The sequence below is a fragment of the Triticum dicoccoides genome, chromosome 1B (genome assembly GCF_002162155.2).
Source record: "Triticum dicoccoides isolate Atlit2015 ecotype Zavitan chromosome 1B, WEW_v2.0, whole genome shotgun sequence".
Taxonomy (NCBI): Eukaryota; Viridiplantae; Streptophyta; class Magnoliopsida; order Poales; family Poaceae; genus Triticum; species Triticum dicoccoides.
The window spans coordinates 126,643,579-126,651,522 of record NC_041381.1 but is presented as its reverse complement, the minus strand read 5'-3'; positions in this window follow the sequence as shown (position 1 = coordinate 126,651,522).

Here is a 7,944-nt window from a genome sequence, read left to right as displayed (position 1 = left end):
GAAGGAGGAAGTATCTCTCTAGCTTGGGGGAGGCTTAAGTCAATGTTATATTCCTGCCCCAATCATGAGTTTTCGAGAGAAATTATTATTCAAAACTTTATGCTCGGCTTTCTCGTAATGATCAATCCATGCTCGATACTTCTTGTACTAGTTCTTTTATGAAGAAGACTATTGAATTCCGGTGGGATCTTTTAGAAAGAATAAAACACAACTCTGAAGATTGGGAACTCAACAAAGGTAAAGAGTCAGGTATTGAACCTAAGTTTGATTGTGTTAAATCTTTTATGAACACCGATGCTTTTTACAAGTTTAAATATGGACTTGATTCTGAGATAGTAGCCTCCTTTTCTGAATCTTTTGCTACTCATGTTGATCTCCCTAAGGAGAAGTGGTTTAAATATCATCCACCAATTATAGAAGAAGTTAAAGAGCCGGTAAAAGCTAAAGAAGAAACTATCGTTTACAATGTTGATCTAGTTGTTCCCACTGCTTATATTGAAAAACCACCTGTTCCTGTTAGGATGAAGGAACATGCTAAAGCTTCAACTCTAGTTAACAAAATTTATATTAGAACATTCAAACCTTCTGAAAAAATCAAAGTTGAACCTAGTATTGCTATGACTAAAGATCTCTTAGTTGATAATATTGATGGGCATGTTATTTACTTCTGTGATGAAGGTTCTAGAATTGCCAAACCTGAAGGAAAAGATAAACATAGACCAGTTGTTGGCATGCATGTTATCACAGTTAATGTAACATCCCAATTTTCAATTTGAACATTATACATAGATCATCATATGCATATCATATTAATTTTCTGCATTTTGCTGTGATCCTAGAAATCTTAAGCAACTCAAGGACCCAAGGAGAGAGTTGGAGGTTTCACAAAATTCATATTTGAAATTATTTTCAAATTTGAAGAAAGGATCATTTTGATATATTATTTTTCTCTCCAATTATTTCCAATATTAAAAAATATATGAGAGAAGATAAAATGACTTCTTCAACCTAAGAGAAATATTGGAGAGAATTTTAAAATCAAATTATTATTTTATTGGTATTTTATTTGCTATTTTATTTGAATTAGAAAAATACTGCATCTTTGAAAATTGCATCTTAGTCCAGAAACATGTTCATCTTGTCCTAAATATTAGGTTTGGACGCTGCAAATTCTTTCTGGAATTTTTAGAATTTTTTATATTTATTTAGGATTTTTCCTTGCGGTGAAGTTATTTTTTTAAGTCTTCTTAGACCGAACTGGGCCGAAGGCCCAGCCGGCCCGTCGCGCTGCACCGCCTCCCGCTCAGAGTCCGGCCCCAGCAAGCCGCCGGAGTCCTGAAGGACTCCGCAACCCCGCCACTGCCTCGGGGTGCCCCACCTTTAAATAGGGATGGCCTCGGCCCCTCTACCCCACCGAACCCCACCGGCGCCGCATCGCCGCCTCCCGCGTCGCGCGGCATCGCCGCCCGCCCCGTGTCGTCTCCTCCAGCCGCCGCCGCTGCTCGCCCCCGTCTCTGCCACGTCGCGCCGCCGCCGAACCCCGCCGCCAGGAGCCGCCACCGCCTCGCCCGCATCCTGCCGCAGCCGCCGGCCGATCCCGCGTTGACCGGTAAGAACCATCCGGTTCATCTCGGTTTATTTTTTTTCTTCGGTTATTCTCGGTTCGGTAGATTTAGATCGATTTTTCTAGGTTTTATTATTTAACGAACATCCGTTCGTTTTAACCAACGGTATTCGTCTTTTATGTTCTATTAGCGAACATTCGCGCCGTAGTTTTTTCTTTTTAGTTTATTTTCGGCTAGGGACCTATCCGCGAATAGTTTTATCACGATTTAGCCCTGATCTTTAAACTAGCATAACTTTTTACTCGTTTATCCAAATTAGATGAAACCAGCGCCTAAATCTTCGTATCGTTTTGTTCTGTCTAGTTAACCAACTTGAACATGATTTTGGTATGGTAAAATTTGAGTTTAGTCCAGATTAGTAAATGATCTTGTTTCGTTCGTATTTCGAGTTTCGTTTCTCTGTTTGAGTTGAATCTTTTTGCAAATCGTAGCTAATCACTTGTACCTACTGTTAAGATCTAATCCACATGATAATATTGCTGTTAGGTTTTACTTCTATTAGTTTCAGCCGTTGCTTGTTTCGTGTTTGATTTGGATCTTTTCTCGGTTTTCCCGTTGTTACGTTTGAGTCATTGCTTATGTTTGCTATTGTTTGTCTATGCTAGATTACCCGGAGTGTGAAGCTTGTTACTACGAATCTCTAGAGTTTGTAGACCGTCAGCAAGGCAAGTTACATTTTGATCATACTCTTTCATACCCAGTTTTTACTATGCATTAGTATTGCTCCTCAAATAAATGCATGAGTACGATTGGGAACATATGGTTTGGTTGTAGTGCTTGAGGTAGGAACCTAATACCTTTTTGATCACCCCGGGAATATATGTTATGCTTATTATTGCTTAGCCATGCTCGTAGACGGGGATTGGATCGTGATTCACACATGGAAGTTTGAGAGTTATTTAATCATGGATAACATTAAGGTGGCAACTTTAATATACATCTGGGTGGATTGGTTGAGGCACCTGGGGAACCCAGTGTTGCCTGTTTTGGGAAATCCCGGAGTACACGTGTGATTTTTCCTATGGTTCGCCAGCTAGGCTCAAAGGAATCATAAGATTATTCATGCTAGAAACTTCTGTGTGCAGCCACAAGCCATTATGGGCTCTGGCAAAGTTGAGTAAGTTGTGTGAGCTCTTAAAGAGGTGGACTTGCAGATGTAGGGGAAAGTAGGAGACCGGTCCGCCCGGAGTAGAGAGCTATTGCTTCAGAAAGACTATGTATCAATCATCCGATCATGGATGCGGTTGAGTCTTGTGGGGAAAAGTGCGCAAACCTCTGCAGAGTGTATAAACAAATCATGGTTAGCCGTGTCCCCGGTTATGGACATCTTTAGTATCTAGTACTTGAATCTATTGATGTAATCTCATCACGTTACTTTAATTAGTTTGAATTGGGTTAATGATGATACTTTTACTTGGGATTTGAGTTGGGGTTACCTTCTCAAATAATGGGCAACTTGGGAGTAATTAAATAAATTTATTCCTTTGTTGTAGGGAAAAACTAGCTTTATGCAAAATCATAAACTTACAGCCTCCACCAGCCAAATATTGCATGTAGATATAGTTCTTGCATTTCATTGCTTTACAGTGTAACTCTGCCAGCATATTCAATGTGCTGACCTACATGGCTGCAATGTCTCATGTTGCAGACTACTCAAACGATGAATACGGTGCGATAGGTCATTCTTTTGCACTCAGCTATGTCGTTGGAGTTGATGGACTCATTTACCTTCGAAGATTCTGTAGTTATTTAGTTTAGATGGCCTTCAGCCATGTTATTTTTTGTGTAATCATACTCTTTATGAGGACTCAATGTATAAGTGTGTGATTGAAACTCTATTATAATTCCTCGAGTACTGTGCGTGTCAGCATGATCGATCCAGGGATGACACTGATGCACAAAGACTTGAACGTTTGAGGTTTGGTCGCTACAAGATGGTATCAGAGCACATGCTGACTGTAGGACGCGACCACTAGAATAAGCCACATGATTTCTCTTCTCTACTCATTTCTAATTCTCCTCTCTTTCTATTCTATAGATGGCGGATCCCAGGAGCAAGTTCACTCAGCCAAATGACGACACCCTTTTCGGACGCCACTTGAAGGTAGTCACTAAGTATTTGAACATCGGACTACCAAGCTTCACGGGAACTTTCTCTACATCTGTACTGAAAGAGTAGCGTTGGAAGATCAAAGTCTGGGTACCTGGGAGGACATTTGCGCCAACAACGGATCCTATCGATTTCTACTTGGATGCACCAAGCTGGAGTATACGAAAGAGCATGGCATCCCATATCACTTTTGGGCGCATATGTGAAGTGTACCACAAGGAGCTGGAGAATACCATTTATCAGATATGTGGCCGTTGAGATGACAAATGGGAGATGATTCGTACCAGGAGGGATGGATCAATTGCAGCCTACATTCAAGAGATGGGAGATCATATTCATCGACAAGAGAATCAACAAATTATCAACATGAAGAAGATCAAGAATCTGGTGAAGAGAAACAATGAGCTAGAAGAGGAACTCAAGTCTACACGCGATGGATATGAGGAAGATATTGCAGTACTACTGGAGAAGCAAGAAGACCTGAAGTGGAAGGTAGGAATATCACTAGAGAATATCAAGTGAGCAACAGAGATCTGTTCAGAGGACTACATCATCCTGGACGACACCAACACGGATAATGATGCAAATGATGATGACTACGTTGACGAAGCTGGAGCAGATATTATGGAGTCTTCCTCTGATGAAAAGTTCTAGATGACCACCATTGTAACAAGTAGTATTCCTCCAAGTAGTTAGCAATGATCGAGATTGTAATCATAGGTTAGACCAATTGTGTGATCTTGTGTGCTATTAAATGAAGTGAATTGATTGTGTTTGTCTCATGAGCATATTGGTAGTGAATCTCTCTTAGACCTCTATTCTATTCTATTTTATCACCCCTTCTAAACCCATCAGATGCCTCCGAGATGTGATAATGGATTTGCATTCCCACCGGAGCTCACTCAGTTGATCCAGCAGCAGAATGCCTTCATGCAGATACTAGTTCAGAACCAGAACCAAGGCAACAACAACAACAACAACAACCCACTACCACCACCCCTGTTGACCACCTAGTCCTCTTTCTAAGGTTGAATCCGCTGGTGTTCTCTAGTAGCACCGAGCTGATTGTTGCAGATGATTGGCTCCGCAAAATTGGAAGAGAGTTGACCACTGCAGGATGCACTGATGCGGAGAGAGTGCACTTTGCCGCACATCAGCTTGATGGACCCGCAACATCTTGGTGGGAGAATTTCACCGCCACTTACCCCATTGACATTGTTACATGGGATCAGTTTCAGCAGGCTTTCTGCAATGCCCATGTTTCAGCCGGAGCTATGAGCATGAAGAAGTGCGAGTTTCACAACTTGCGCCAAGGAGGGCGTACAGTGGGACAGTATGTGGATGAGTTTAGTAAGTTAGCACGCTATGCCCTAGATGACGTAGTCACAGATGCCGCTAAGCAGGAGAAGTTTCTTGAAGGACTCAACAATGAGCTGAGCATGTTGTTGATGGTGGCAACTTTCAACAACTACCCGGAGTTGGTAGACAGGGATCTCATGATTGAAGGCAAGCAGCAACAGATTGATAATCGCAAGAGGAAGTATGGACAGGGGAGGTATACCTTTGGAGCTCAGCAGAAGCCCCGCTATTCCCTGTACTCGGGAGGACACAACCACAACCATGGAGGACATACACACACTGGATCAAGCTCGCACAACCACAATGGCCCCAAGAATGGCAATGGGAATGGAGGAAGCAGCAGCCAGAACCATTCCAACCCTTCAACACCAGCCAAGAGGGATCTGAGCCACATCACCTGTTTCAAGTGCCAGAAGACCGGACATTATGCCACTCAATGTCCTGAAGCGAAGAATGGAAATGGCAATGGAGGCTCTGCCAAGAAGCCTAACCCCTTCACCAAAGGTGAGGTGAACCACGTCAGTGTGGAGGAGATTGAGGATCAACCCGACGCAGTTGTCGGTAAGTTTTTGATTAATGCATTTACCGCACTTGTTCTTTTTGATACTCGTGCATCGCATTCATACATATCAAGGGGATTTGTGGATAAGTATAACCTATCAACTGTTTCCCTCAAGTCACCTATGTTAGTAAGTTCCCCAGGAGCGGAGTATATGGCTAGTAGGGGATGCTATCAGTTGCCACTAACCATGGGTAGACATGTTTTCCCCACAGACTTGATTGTTCTGGAGTCACAATGATTGGATGTGATACTAGGAATGGATTGGCTATCCAAGTTTCAAGGAAACATTGATTGCGCCAGTAAATCAATTCTTCTCACTGCGCCAGAAGGAAAGAGGATCAAGTATGTATCCCGGCATGCGCCGAGGAGGACTCAGGTGAATTACTTATCAGGAGTTGTACAGGAGGAAGTACCAATAGTGAAGGATTACCCTGACGTATTTCCGGAGGAGTTACCAGGCATGCCATCAGATCGAGACATTGAGTTTTTGATTGAGCAAACCTCTGCAGAGTGTATAAACTAATTATGGTTAGCCGTGTCCCCGGTTATGGACATCTTGAGTATCTAGTACTTGAATCTATTGATGTTATCTCATCACGTTACTTTAATTAATTTGAATTAATTGGGTTAATGGTGATACTTTTAATTGGGATTTGAGGTCGGATTACCTTCTCAAATAATGGGAAACTTGGGAGTACTTAAATAAATTTATTTCTTTGTTGTAGGGAAAAACTAGCTTTATGCAAAATCATAAACTTACAGCCTCCACCAGCCAAATATTGCATGTAGATATAGTTCTTGCATTTCATTGCTTTACAATGTAACTCTGCCAGCATATTCAATGTGCTGACCTACATGGCTGCAACGTCTCATTATGCAGATTACTCAGACGGCCAATAAGGTGCGATAGGTCGTTGTTTTGAACTCAGCTATGTCGTTGGAGTTGATGGACTCATTTACCTTCGAAGCTTCCGCAGTTATTTAGTTTAGATGGCCTTCAGCCATGATATTTTTTGTGTAAACATACTCTTTATGAGGACTCGATGTAATAAGTGTGTGATTGAAACTCTGTTATAATTCCTTGAGTATTGTGCGTGTCAGCATTACCGATCCAGGGATGACACTGATGCACAGAAACTTGACCGTTTGAGGTCTGGTCGCTACAGTTAAGATAGGAGATCACTGTTATCATGGGTTATGTGACCTAGGTGCTAATGTGAGTGCTACTCCCTTCTCATTATATATTAGCAGAATAACTATTCTGCACACCACTTCCGCACTGCACGCTGAACGCAAGTGCACGTCATTCTTTGAACCAAGTGTGCTGCAGTACTCACACGAGTGAACTTCTCGTCGAAAAAAACTGCACGCGTTATTTTTTTGGTACTATTTTCGCTCTAATTTTTCAACCATTTATCGGAATGAGGCGCGTAATATACCGTTGAAAAGCTATGGATTAGGCGCAACTTCGACATGTTGAACACTTTTCGAGATTCCACACGGTTTAAGAGCAGTTTTGAAAATAGTGCGGCCCATGACGAGTGGCAGCGAGCGTTTTTTCGCGATTTATTCTAAACCGCTCGTCGGAATGAAGCAAACGATATGCCATTTGATAGATATTGTCGAGGCGCATATTTTTCATCTATAAAGTTTTCTCTAATTCCTTACGGTTTAAGAGCAGTTTCAAATTTACTAAATAGCAGAATTCTGTTTTTCAAAAAAATTCAAATTTTCGGTATTGTTTTCGCTCTAGTTTTTGAACTGTTTGTCGAAATGACACGTGTGACACACCGTTGGAAAGCTACGAACGAGGCGCAACTTTCATATGTTGAAACATTTTTGAAATTCCTTACGTTTTTAGGTTAATTTTGAAAATTGTGCGGCAGACGACGAGTGGCAGCGGCCGTATTTGGCGAATTTTTTGCAAACCGCTGGTCGGAATGATTCAAATGATACTCCGTTGGAAAGATACCGATGATACACAACTCTTTTATGTAGAACACTCTCTCTAATCCTTTACGGTTTAAGAGGAATTTCGAATTTACCGAAATGCGGACACTTTGTTTTTCACGACACCCAAATCGACATGGGTACTTCATCCGACTGAGAACCGCACGGCAATAGACGTAAAACCGCACTGCATCACAGGGGTAAGAGAACTGCATGGTTTCTTTTATTCAAACGTGATTTTTTCAAGAACGAGAAAGTAGAGTGCACTTCACATCGGGTGTAAATGAACCACAACAGTACCAAAAAGTGAACCACATTACTTTTTTTCGCTTTCGTAA